Genomic DNA, 14,061 nt, shown 5'->3' with positions numbered 1-14,061 from the left:
CCCTTCATTTTGTCACTGGACTAAGCATCCTTTTTCACGCTTCGCATTAGTGTAACTCCACACACTTCTGGATCACTTTGTAACATATAATTCTTTTCAATCTATTCCATGAAATTGCTCCATGCCCTTCCTTATATCCACTTTGCATTCATTTTGTTGGGAGATTTTCTTCTAATATTTTCTCAGACTGGACGCATCTCATATTTTCTCTTCTTGCAGTCATTTTACTTTCAGTCTTGTTCTTTTCACTCCTCTTCAGACTATCAAAAATGGTCTTTCCCATGTTCAGAGCATCTCATCATCCTTGTATCCTTCATTAATTCTCTCAATCTGTTATCATAAACAATCAAATCAATCATGCTTTTAGATTTATATTAATTCCTTTGTCATGTGCCATTTGTCATACGAATGCTTAGCCCACATATTGAAAAGAAACACTTTTCTAAGAAAATACTAATCAAACAGCCACCTAATGACCAATCTTTTTTTCAGTACTTTCATGTCTTATTCTTACCCATCCACTCTTGCCATGTAGCAGAATTATGTTTCCCTTGCTTCATATTTATTCAGAATGTTGCACAATTTCCCCCCAAATTAGTATCTGGTTCTTCCAGTATCACCATTAACTGTACTTTAACATATTACAGCTTTATGCTTAGTGTGGATTTTCACAATTGCACAATCTCACTGATACAACTGTGTACTACACTTTTAAATCAGGTGAAATTATTTTTTACTCTACACCAGCGGTACTCAAGCACTGTGGTCTCAGGACCCCTTTACGTTCTTAAAAATGATTGAGGACCCCAAAGAGCTTTGGTTTACGTGGATTATATCTATTGATATTTACTATACCAGAAATTAAAACTGAGACATTTTAAAATATTTATTTGACTTCACAGACCCCCTGAAAGAGTCTCAGGGACTCCTGGAGACCCCAGACCACATTTGAGAACTGCTGCTGTGTTTCATATTCAGAACTATGGTCAAGGTTCCCTATCCTCTAGAACTCTATAGCCCTGTGAGACAACCAGCAATAATTCTCAACACAATACTACAAACCCTAGTATACATTAGAGCAAGTCATGACATCTCAGGTTGTTAAAACTGTTTTATATTTTACATGTATTCTTATCTAGGTTTTGGTAATCCTGATTTGTGAGGCAACACAGGAGGGAAATGTTTGGTTTGGTTCTCATTATTTGCTCCTCTTTTTTATCCACCAGGATCTAGCTTGAAGCAAATCTTCTGAAATATGTCTCCCATAACATGGGAAGTCTCATTTAGTGTAGGGTACATTATGCGTCTGATCCACCAGTGATGTTTACAGGAAGTTCCATCTGAAAGCATAGAATTAGGATGACCACAAGGAAGTGAGAAATTATTTACTGGAGATTAAAGGGCTTAGAAAAGCCACAAGATAAATCAGTCAGGTTGAAGAAACAGTAGCAACTATTTTAGAATTGCAGCTGCTGGCATTTGCATCCAATTGTGTTGCAACAGGAAAGGAATCTGACATGCATTTTACTTCCCAGTGTTTGCTAACCAGCTCTAGTGTTGTTGTGAAGGCAACATTCTTTCGACAAGGCCCTTGTATAGGCAGATGGTTGCTTTCCCCTGAGACGCCAGGATCTGGAAATAAGGAGCAACAACATTTTTAAAGTAGCACAAGTCCACTCGCTTTCCTCCTCTATTTGTGTTATGGATTTCTAAACTACTTTCTATAATTCTTGAAACGATTTATGAAACCATAAGCATCCTTAGTGCAATGAGCAAGAACTATTATGCAAATGATGCATTGTTACTGTCTGTGCCCTTTATTTATTTATTTATTTATTTATTTATTTATTTATTTATTTATTAATCAAATTTATACGGCCACCCATCTCACCCATCAAATGCACCCCCCCCCCCCATTATAGCTCATAGCTTACTCCAAAATGCAATTCTGGTGAATTAGGGAGGAATTTACTACCTTTCATCTTCGCTGATTTCTTCCCAAAGGTCAGTAGGAATTCTGTGGGAATATTTATATATTTATGAAGGGGCAATTGACCTACTGGAAAAAGGTCTGGACTACCTACTTAGTGTTTTGGAGGGGAGGCAGAGGAAAGATAAAGGTTTGCATTGGCTGCCAGTAAACAACAGATCAGGAAAAGAGAAGTCAGACAATAAGGAGGAATTTAGATGTTTACAAATGGAAAAGAGTCCATCAAGGGCCGAAGTAGACATGGTGGCCAGTAGGTCTTAAGGAACTAGGTTCTTCCACTTCCCTCCATAATTTTCAGGTTCCTCATCATACAGGGATGAGTCACTCTTTCCTCCTCCCCAAGATTCTGTTAAAAAAATTGTCACCCACATAATTTGATGCTATTAACACTAATGTGAGCTCCTACCCCATCCCATGGACCTAACAGGACTGCGTGGAGGTGGGAAGGGGAACTGTTTTTTAGGCTATGATGGAAGCAGAATGGTTAAAAATTCACCTTCTGTTCTGCCTAAGCTGCGTGTGTGTAAGGGGGGGGGGGTTGCTAGAAAATATGAAATAAAAAATAGGCTACATGACCAACTGATAAGTAAATTTCTTTAGTGAAAGAAACAGCATAGTTTATTGCCCATTTGGATTTGTCTGATTCTTTTTCAATAAATCACTGGAACAAGGTTTTGTTTTATTAATGACTTGAAAATGCAGCTCCTCTCTGTTAGAGGCAAAGCATCATGAATGAGCTGCAGCAGAAGTGCGATCGGGATTATGATAAACTGGCACAAAGATGGAATTCCTTATTTGTCTAGGGAGATTTTTTTGGTCTATCTATTGGCCATCTTTTCAGCTACGCTTTGCAACATAGTAATGAGCTATTTCCATCTTAATATCTACACTTCTGGTAGGGTAGGATTGGCAGGGAGGCAGTCAGTATTTCTGCCTTCTTCATTCATTTGTTTTGAAAGGAGAAAGGGAGAGATTCCACCGGCCTGAATTGCATTCATTATTTCATTGATTCCTACATAATGAATGGGAGACTGGAGGGTGGTCACGTGACTTCTGAAAGCAGGCAAGCGCTTGGAGCTATTCGCAGCATTGCCGTTATCAGCAAGCCTGCTGCTGGGGTTGTGACTGCAAGTTTGTTTAGCTGCGGATAAAGTGCCTTCACAGAAACTGGATCAAACCAGTCCAGCCCTGCTAGGATTTCCATTTAAATTATACTTCTGAGGTATGATTATGAGGAGCATGGAGATTCTGTTTACGGAATTCAAATGTGAATGGGGTAATATCCAATTCATTCCTGTAACTTTTTCCTCATCTAAAATTATGCTTCATTCAAGTGGTGTGTTTCCTAGTAACAGTGACAGCAGCACACCATTCTTCGCAGCCCACTTCATCCATTCAGACTGAATTCATGAGGATAAGTGGTCTTAACCCCTTGATGAGATGATAAAAAAAAAAAAAGCAGCTTGCATCCGGGTCTGTTGTAGATTTCATCTCAAACGAGCTGCTTTTTATATGCATAGGGTTTCTTTTACAGAGACAGAAATACCAATTGATGAGGCCCAATTTGTGTGGGTGTGTTTATAAAACCTTCAGTTTAAAATGAGAGGTACAGATGTTTCCTATATCTACTTATTCTTCAAACACCAAGCAAGTTAAGGTAAATGCTGTGCTATGTAAACGGCAAAGAATTTGCTTAATCTGACTTAGTTGAAGGCTGTTTTATTCATAGGTTCACACGCAGGTTTTCAGATGACGTTTATTATTCTTTGGGATAGTTCCTCTGGAACAAGAAGTGACGTGGAATTAATGGACAGCAATTATAACACTAAGGGCAAAATGTATTGCTTGGGAAGAGATAATCCAAACTGATTTCACGTACTTCTGATGTCCATAATGAACATCTCTTTGTTATTTACAATGTCTGGCCTAGTAATTCCTATCTTAAGTTAGATGTAGGCTATGAGATCAATTTTTGGAAACCTAACAACGGCCATTATTGTGATGACATTAGAGCCACCAGTGGAACTAGAATTATTTAAGGTATTTTTTTCCCCTGTGTGCTTCTAAGTGTCTGTTTTTCTAGACAACTGTATGAAGTCGCATGCTTAAAGTCAGCTTTCTTTCATCTGTACTTCAGACTGGGGATGAAGTTATTAATTTTATTTAAAATCTTTTAATATTCTGCATTATGAAAAAAGCACCTCAGAGGAGACCAGCAGTATCCTATGGTCTGCCTGGAACATTGCAGATACTTTTGTAAATTTCTCACAAAATTAAAAAGGGCTTTTATTTTTGATCTTTTTTTAAAGTTTGATTTTATTTATTTTTTGTAGATTGATCTACTTCCCAAGGAAGGGCTGAAACCTCTAGTTTACAAAGCTGTGTGCTGGAATATATGATGAAATATATAGTCCATCATATAAGCTATATGATGGAAGATTATACTACGATTTCATTTTTTTCCATTTTTGCCTTTTTAATTCCCAGTAAGCCAGCATAGCAGGTGGGAGACCTGTATTTCTCACACACTGGGGTTAGTTAGGGGAGGATACTGGGCGAGGTACCCCTGAAAAATAGGCAGTGGCACAAGGAACTACCAATTTCAAAATGCTGGAAGGTGGAGCAGGATGTGAAGACAGAGGTTTTTTTAGGAAAGGAGATCTGAGACTTCCAGCTTTTGACCAGACAAGCTTACCACTACAAGCGTTTAATAAATAATGGACATACTTGAATAAATAATGGACTTAATGTTTCTTCTCTGGCCTAGTAAAAGCTTTAAAAAGTCAACGTTGGTACTTACATTCAGAATAGTTTTTGAACTTTTTCACTTGAAGAGCAACATATGGATTGCTTAATCCACAATCCAGTACACAAACTGAACTCTACTGAAAGAGGCAGCCTTGTTTCTGGATTCCAACTTCTGTGTATTAATGTTTTATAAAACATTACTGTATCAGTTTTAGAAATATCCTTGAAGTCAGCATTAAGTTAGTCTCTCATTTACAGAATGTCTTTACTAAAGAGAGCTGGACTCTTTACAGAGTAAGTGGGTTTCTCTGTTCCAAATCGTGTGTGTGCCTTCGAGTCAGTTTTTCATTCTGGCCTGAATAAGTCCCTGCAGTTTTCTGGGCAAGGTTTTTTCAGAAGTGTTTTGCCCTTGCCTGGTTCCTAGGGCTGAGAGAGAACAACTGGCCCAAGGTCTCCCAGCTGGCTTTGTGCCTAAGACAGGACTAGAACTCAGGGTCTCCCAGTTTCTAGCCTGGTGCCTTAACCACTACACCAAACTGGCTCCAAATTAGGACGGTTCATTCACTTTACTTCTTGTGTTGGTTCACTGTTCTTACGTTATTACTGAAGTCCTGAAAATCTTTAGAAAACAATCACATCCCTATTTACATGTTAATATGCAGGGATGGCTAAGGAGTCTTACAGGCTCGTACCTCTTATTTTCACTCCCAACATCACACACACTGAAGTTACCCTGAAGGCCCACATACAGAAATTGTATGTGCATTGTGTTAATCCCTAGTCTACTTAAATATGGTTTGTTTACTAAACCACAATGAGCTGGCATCATCCATCACAGTAAGCTATAAATCATGGTTTATAAACACCAATGGCTGGTGAACAAACCAACCAACCCCAAAATAATTTAACATGTCATGTGTCCCCAGGTGATGAAATCAGGTGTTTACAAAAGAGAAGGAATATAGGAACTCGGTTCCTTAGCCATCCTCCCATCAGCGGGAGTAGCACAAAGGAGAACACTTTCCAAACTGCATATTAAAATGATTGAGCTCCTGTCAGAAAATGAACCCGTTTCAGCCTCCTGCACTTTCCATTGTTTCCCTTTTTCTGGTTTTGTTCCTTCCTGCCTCAGATCTCAGAGGGGCACCATCTGCCCACTCCTAATTACCTTGACTGGGAAATCATCCAGGTGGGCTCATCTTAATTTACTTTGACCACAGACTGTGCAACAACTTCCCAAGATGGCATCAGGGCAGGCATGACCAAACCTTTAATTGTCAAGAGTAAGGAGCACGTTGGCACAATTGAGGGACAGCAGCCATTTGGAGATAATAAAGGAGGGAGCAGAAACACTGGAGGCGAGGCTTGCCCAAAACTTTTGGAACATACTCAGGGCTGCCCCATCGGGAACTGGTAAATCTCAGGGTTCAATGAGGTGAAAGGCTGAAGTGGATAAACCATCTGACTTTTACATGCTCTTAAGACTATATCTGCATTTATTTACAACTTTATTTTGCCAGTTATGTTGAGAAAAGGCATTGCTCCTCTAATTTGTATTTAACAAACCCACTAATTGTTAGAGGGAAAACCTCTGTCTTTAGTGTGTTTTTTTATTATCTTTGTGGGGATTTGGAATACAGCACCTTTTTCTAAGCATACTTCAGTAAACAAGTTATACGGTACTTTTAAATGTCCAAAGGACTTTTATACATTTCATTTCCGTAAGGAAAGGTGGGATAGAAATCTAGCAAATAAGTAAACAAATAAATACTTACAACAGCTTTGTAAGGTAGGCCACTATTATTAGCTCTGATATGCAGATGTTGGAGGAAAGAAGCTAAGAACATTGGCATGGAGAGAAGTACTGTGGGCATAATTTTACTGGGCAGATTAGGAATGCAATTATTCTGCAGCTTGCTGAATATATGGCTCTTTAAGACAGCTGTCATACCCAAGGAGGTAACCTACAGGGGGAAGTCTTTGAAGAAACAGTCACAAATCAGAAAACTAAGGGTTGCTTATTAAACTACAAAGAAAACATGAATGGAAAAGGATGAATGAACGAATGAATGAATAAACAGACATAAGATTACCTTCATATTTTTCAGCTCTGTCATATAATTCTGTATGTGAAGCAGATAAAGAAGAAATTGAAGACTGAAATCCATTATTGGGGCATACTGGAAATAATATACTATTTTCCTTATTGTCCCTATACTATACTACTACACTATTGTTCTTTTGCACTGCTTTTGTGGGGTTTTTTTTTTTTTTTTGGTATTGTATTTTGCTCTTAAATATTTTTAACAATTGTAAACCACCTGGAGGTGCTGGGAGTCAGGTGGCATATAAAATAATAATAATAATAATAATAATAATAATAATAATAATAATAATAATAATATAATAAATTCCCCTTTAGTCAAACAGGGATTTTTTCAACAAACTTTCAGTTAAAAATAAAATCCCTTGCTGATACCTGATTAACCATATTAGCACAAGATACATCTGTAATTTCCACAGCAAGTGTATCTCCCATCCATTACCAGATGTTCTTAACCACTGCCACTTAACCTGTTACACCAATTCATCCTTCTCAAGTTCTTATAGGAGGAACCCTAGAGGTACCTCTCAGGGTTAAATGCCTACCAGCTACAAGTGCTTTTTATAGACTGGAACTAAAGAGGCCCTCTCAATTCCCTGGGAGTCTTTCCAGATGTTAGGCTCAGCAAAGAGAATATGTGTTTCTTTAAGAGCCACCTGCAGCAGCAGCAGCAGCAGCAGCAGCAGCAGGGGCCGCTAGCCTATTTTGCTTTTAAGATGCACCCACCTAGTTCTAATTTAGAAGTGTAGATGTGCTGTTTATGTGCATTTGATCTCTGCAGGCAGCTTCAATTTATGCTGCTTCCTTCTCCTGTGGACTAAGCCTACCCAATCTGCAGAACGGTAAACTGAATGCAGTCCACCTGCTACGGACTGTATTTTGATGGTTACCTGGTACACCCCTCCATCTGAAGTTAAAGCAGGCAGGAAAACTGATCTCTTTAGTGGAGCACCATATCTGGGTTTGATGGGATTACAATCCATGTATGTGCACCTTCAGTCCTGGAAGGTCATGGAACTTGCACATCTGGTTTCCAGCTTTAAATGCAGGGATAACCTAGAAGAAGAGACAGCTGCCTTGTATCAGCAACATTTTCCATGCTTTGTATTGTGTGATGAACTGCTCAACTAAAAATTCAGGAAGGTTCCAACAGGCATGAAATAGATGGTTGTTAACAGAGGCCAGAGCACACCTCTCAGCCCACAAGCTACTAAAACCAGGATATTTGCATTTAAAGCAGTCTTTTCTTTATTGGAATCCTGGAAAAAAACAACAACAAACAGATTGCTTGGCTTTTTCTTCCTTGCATCTTAATAGGTTAACTGCAAGGTTGATTTTACATCCTCTCCTATGCTAAGAATTACTGTTATGTGAACTTAGTCTTTTTTAGGGTAAGGCACACTTTGAAAATAATACAGAAGAGTGACTTTGAATCTCATGCTTACAAGTGTGAGCTTAGTGTCTCTCTGCTATTCATTAAAGCATGCATGTCTTCTTTCAGGCTTCCACCACAGCTTGAGAAAACTGTGTGGAAGAAATGGAAAAACATTAAGAGTTGCATCAACTGGGATGGATAGCTTCCTTAAGCAGTAGCCCCTTTTTTTCAGAGTGGTACAAAAGCCTGAAAGAGGGGTGGGGAAAGACTTGTGTGCTTCAATGAATATCAGGGAAATGGTGGGCTTGTACTCACATGAGGTATGAAGCACTTCTGAATCATTCATGAAATGTGTATGGCCACAGTATTGATCTATAATGTTTTAGCAGCTGGTGAGTTAGACCTATAAATGGGTTGCTAGGACAGGAGAACATGCAGGGAGAGAATGCATTCCAAGGAAGCTGTTCAGAGCAGGAGCAATGTTATTGGCAGGAAGGCCAGATTAACCGACTGGACCCTCCTTGCTCCAGAAAACTAACTGGATGGTAATGAGATATTTGGATTTTATGGGAAGGGTAAGCAAGATATGAGTGGCAATGGCTTGTATTTTCTAGCTATTGTTAGAAAGAGGATGTGCTACTTCTCCCTCCAACCCCCCCCCCAGGTTAGAAGATATTTCTAGACAGAGATCATGGCTAAAGTATACGTACACCAAAACCTGATTGTTCTGTGGCTCAGCTTTCTTCTAAACAGGTACCGTAGAAAACACCTGGAAAACTGATTGATCATTTGAAATTCCTCTTACCTCTCTAGACCTTTAGCCTCATGCCCGTAAATTTGCTTTGTTTTGAAGAGGCTGGCAGAGTTTTAAGGCCAGATCTGGCTCTGAAGTCCCATGAACTCATAATACCCCCACACATTAAGGTACCTGATAAATTTGGGAAGCTAAATCTGTTCAGTTTGAGTTACTAAAAACTATGTTTTGTTTGATTTTAAAATACAGCCTACCATTTCTGACTCCCAACTGCTGAATTCTTTAACAAATGACCAAATAGGAAACTAGAGTTCATTCAGCCTTTTTCTCAGCCTGAGGAGTGGTCTTCTCTCTGCACCCAATGGCTGGGTAGGCATGCTTTCTTCAGGAAGGAAGAAAGCTGTGGAAAACAGGCCTCTCCTTCTCTAGTAGGGCAAACTGTAATCTTGATTTCTTGTGAGTTCAAGCTGCAGTTTAGTAATTGTAGATCACATAAGTAGTGAAGTGGCTACCTTGAAGATATATAACTAAGGAGGTATCTTGTCATACTTTGCAGGGTTAGAGGTGCATATGGCCCAGTTTGTATCAACATGTCTATTAAATTAGGTCTATGAGAACTCAACAATGCCTGGAGGATCACAGGTTGCCCATCCTTGTTCTGGGAATTCAAAGAGAGGGAACCATTGAATTGCCTATACTCTGAGCTTGTTCATGTGACTTATTAAGCAAGTTTATCTGTAACTGTGGTTAGGCAGACAACATGGGAAACAATGCCCAGCTGCAGTTTACTGTCTAACACTTCTATCTCTTTTTTTTAAGTGTTTTTTAAAAAAAGAGCAACCAGTAGCCTCATTGGGGTTGGAACCGCGCAGATATCTGTTAGCTAGAATGGTGAGTTAAATATAGGTTAAACTCCCTCTCCAAGTAATCTGGGTCAGAATGATACATAGAGGCTCACAGACACATGGGGGAGTTCACTTAAAACAAACCATGGGTACAAATTGTGGCTAAGGGATTTAGCCTTAATTATAGTTGAATCTATGGTCTGGGTTAGGACCTCAGTGCTAAACCTAACCGTACTAATGCTTAGTGTGTTCTGCAGACCAGGTTTCTGTATTTTTTGGTAAGAGGCCAGTCTGGCCCTCTTCCCCAAGAAGGGAGCATAAAAGAAGCCCATCATCTTAAGCTCCTTTTCCTTTGGAAGGAATTAGACCCTGGAGCTGTGGAGCCTCAGGTAGGTGGCTTTCCATTGATCGACCCACAGATATTGCGTCAAACGAACTTCTTATTCCCAATGATTCAGGCAGTGCCAGTCTGCATACTTTGCTATGGTGAGCTTTTTTGGGACCTGGGGCTTAGTTTCATCAGCCCACGCAGATGCTATTTGAAAAAGCAACACACAACTCAGATTCTGCAGCAATTTATTCTTTCCTGATCCCAGTGAATTTTTTCCTCGTACATGCTTATTGTGTTCTTCTTCCTCATCAGCCAAGAGAAACTGGGAAAGGAGTCACTTCCAGATGTGAAACAGAAAAGCATTTAATTACTGTCATCTGGATCCTGTGGAAGATTTGCCTCCAGCCCTTGCCTTATTGCAGTGTGGGTGAGGCACCATATTAAAAGCAAACACTCCTGCTTTATCATCGGTGGGGAGTGGGTTTTTTTCTCTTTCATTTTGTCACACTTTTTTGTTGATCATTAATAAGTATTACTGCCTCCTTTCAGCTTTCATTCCTTTGCTCACAGAGGACAGATGGGAGAAAATAAGGTTGGTTGGCCACATTTTGGTCTCTTTCCTTCCTGAGACAGTCCCCCCCAATTATTCCCTCCCCCCATTCTGGTACAGTATGTAAACAACATTTTCACATAGATCAGACCATAATACATTCGGAAAATATTACAGGTGACCTGTTTGGGAGGGCATCTTCAGAAAACCAGGTGATGACATCAGCCACCTGAAATTTTGCTGACCCCTCTATTAGAATTGCCAGATCAGGGCTGCAGACATCCAGATTTTTGTCCAGGATTTTGCAGCCCAGACCTGCCCAATCCTACCTTTACTATCTCCTTCTGTTACTCTGTTGTTGTGGCTAAGTTAGTATTTGTATTATAATTAGCTATGAAAATGTTGCTGTTTGTATGTACTATATGTACAGCTGCATCAATCTAGTTCCAACAAAGAAGGTATTATTAAGTTGAATATTTATCTTCGGGGTTCATGTAAGAAGAGAAAATGCACAAGGAAAAGATATACATATCTGATGGCTTAGAACTTCTCTATTTGGTCTAGATAGATGGAACAGTTTTGGGTAAAACAATCCAGAAGAATAAGAGTCTTTCTGTAGGGTTAGGACAGAAGAGATATGTGTTTGTGATTCCAGAACAAAAAAGGGCAACTGAATCAATACAGCTGGGAATAGCAGGACCAGAAGGGTGGGTAGATCGGTGACACACTCTGATTCATGATGGACTATACCAAGAATGGGTAATTATTTAGGCTTGGGTGTTGAATTGACTATAGGCAAGTGTCAAGCAAATGCCAACAATTAGTATAGACAAGTGTTTCTCAACCTTGGTAGCTTTGGCTGGGGAATTCTGGGAGTTGAAGTCCACTCATCTTAAAGTTGCCAAGGTTGAGAAACACTGGTATAGATGCATCTCGGGAGCCATGCAGCCCACATGTTTTCACATGTGTGTACACACACAACACGTACTACACTAAGCTGAGGTTTATTTAAACATGTATTAAATGTATCCCAATTGAATGAGTTTGTAGTATGGTAATCATAGACCAATGGTTACCATCACAATGGCTAGGTACACACATATGGTGCTAAATAAAATCAACCTCCATTATGACTATGAATCAAACCATGCATCCTATTCATTCATTAACACACACAAATGTTGCACTTTGGAAGATTATTTGGAAGATCATTTCTGCACTAGTGATTTCTAGTGTCCCCTGGCCTTCACTGCAACAACCTGTCTTCATCAATGATTTATTGCTGCAGAGATTACTGGATGGCTTTCATGCAGAAATGATCAATATCTTGAAGGGGCAAAGCTATTTCTAAAGATGGGAGGTAGCAGACTTGGGGTGGACCAACCCTGCACCCAAGGATAATCATCCTTTCCCAAAGTTCTCTGCCTGGCAGTGTTGAAAGAAGGGTCAGAAAACGGTACTAGTGTGGGAAATTTTTCTTGCATCTAGAAGAAATTGGTTCTGCTACATAGTCAAGTGTTAGTACATTAAGAAAACATAATGTCATTATTCAGTAAAATAGTAGGGATCAGATCCCACTTGATGGCCTGAAAAGGCCCAGAATTTAGGGCTTTTATGCACTACAATAGTGTTCTGGTCATGCACTGAAAATAAAGTTGTGGAACAGAAGACACAGTTATATAGCAACCCGGATGTCCTGGTTAGTCATGTATTGTACAATAGCTTTAAAGTGACCAAACTGATGACTGATTAGAAACAAAAGCTAAAGTCTGTTTCAATAAGTAATAAGATTAGCATGAGCTTTTATAAGCTCCATGCTTCCTCTTTCCCACCTCGGAGGCCAAACAAAGAACAGTCATTGCAAAGCAGAAAAAGCAAAAGCAAAACAAAACAAAACAAAACAGTGAATTCATAAACTTGCCTGTGAGTTTGATCCTTGGAACAGACAAGGAAATAGTACTGACGGGTTCTGCCATTCTTCTTCCATGGCCTGGAATGTACAGTAGAAAGGAAACATGTATTTTTAAAGACATTTCTTCAATTGCTATGGCTGCCCACTCACCAAGTGAAATAGTTCCTGTGGGCAATTTCTTTTATCCCTGCTAATAACCAAAGGAAGAGGAGATGAAGAAATAAATAAGGGACGGAGGTGGTAGTGCTCATTTATCTCCAAACCCCTTGGGTTGACACTAAGAAGAGATTGGAGCTTTGGTTTCCACAGTCATGCCTAACACGTTGTACATTCCTGTACACAAGCTGCTTGCTTTTCTCCCACTTCACACATACCTACTAAACCTGGGATCCACACCATGGCAACCATGAGTAACAATATGCCCCAAAGATAAGGAAGAGCAGGAATTGCAAGGGTGGATGGGTGGGTGGGAGCGTTCTGGTATAACAGGGCTTGTGATGGGGTATGTTATCCATGGTAGTCATTTTGTCAAAATGCAGACCTCCTTCCTCCACAATATTTTTTTTTTCATGGAAACAGTCTCAAATTCCAAAGATTCCCACCATTCCCAGAAAGACTGGGGATCGCTGTTGTAAGCGAATGTCTCTTTTTTTTCAAATAATTTTATTAAGAATTATAAATGAAAAGAATAAAAGTCAGTACAAAAAGTACAAACAGAAAAAGACAAAAAGAAAGGAGAGGGAGTGTAGAAAAGAAAAGGAAAAAGAAAAAGGAAAAAAAAAGTAACTTCCCCCTTCATCCCAGCAGGTAAAAACAATTTTAATACTTATCACCATCTTTAAATAAAACATCATCTCTCTTCTCCCCATAACTCATCTCTTAAGTAACAAACAAACAAAAGAAAGAAAGAAAGAAAATCCAAATGCTTCGTCAATCATTCTTTGTCAGCGAAAGTCCAGTAAGGGCAACCAGATACAACTATTTTCTCTTGCAGCCCTGATCAAACAAGCCAACCTTATAAACCTTCCCTGAATTTTTAAAATTATTCTTTAACCCCTTCAAAAAAAGTCCCAGAGGTAATTTGCTGGTCATCTGTGTTTCTAAACAAAAATCCTTCAGAACTTGAACAGATTTCTTTTGCATGTCCATTAGATAAAGTTTATCCTTTTGTTTGTCACTTCTAAAAAAGTCTTTCCAAACCTTAGCAGAGCTCTTTTGTATATACAGAAGAAAAAAAATTATCCAATTCAATTTCCTGGTTTAATATCTGTTCATCTCCTTTAAGGGATAAGTTATCCATCAGATCTATCTGTATTACATTTAAGTCCTCCTGTTGTAAGCTAATGTTTCAGTTGTCTGTTTTTGGGGTTTTTTTGCCTTGCATAGAAAGAGATATCATAGTGTTAATAGCAAATGGTGGTTTAGGAACATTCCTAAATAAGTATTGAACTT

The 14,061-nt window shown here is 39.2% G+C and overlaps 1 long non-coding RNA gene across 1 annotated transcript in view; it reads left to right on the top strand.

The window, feature by feature from the left end:
- The first annotated feature begins 3,118 nt into the window (after positions 1 to 3,118).
- LOC148216697 (uncharacterized) overlaps positions 3,119 to 14,061 on the top strand; it is a 61,369-nt gene continuing 50,426 nt past the window's right edge. The window contains exon 1 of the long non-coding RNA XR_015795067.1: positions 3,119 to 3,212. This is a non-coding gene — a long non-coding RNA (uncharacterized LOC148216697). The remainder of the gene's footprint in view (positions 3,213 to 14,061) is intronic.

The sequence above is a fragment of the Python bivittatus genome, unplaced genomic scaffold, assembly GCF_059951505.1.
Source record: "Python bivittatus isolate LINGU-HERP-01145 unplaced genomic scaffold, Pbiv_v1 ctg000080_np1212, whole genome shotgun sequence".
NCBI classification, from domain to species: Eukaryota; Metazoa; Chordata; class Lepidosauria; order Squamata; family Pythonidae; genus Python; species Python bivittatus.
This window is presented reverse-complemented; position numbering and strand designations above follow the sequence as displayed.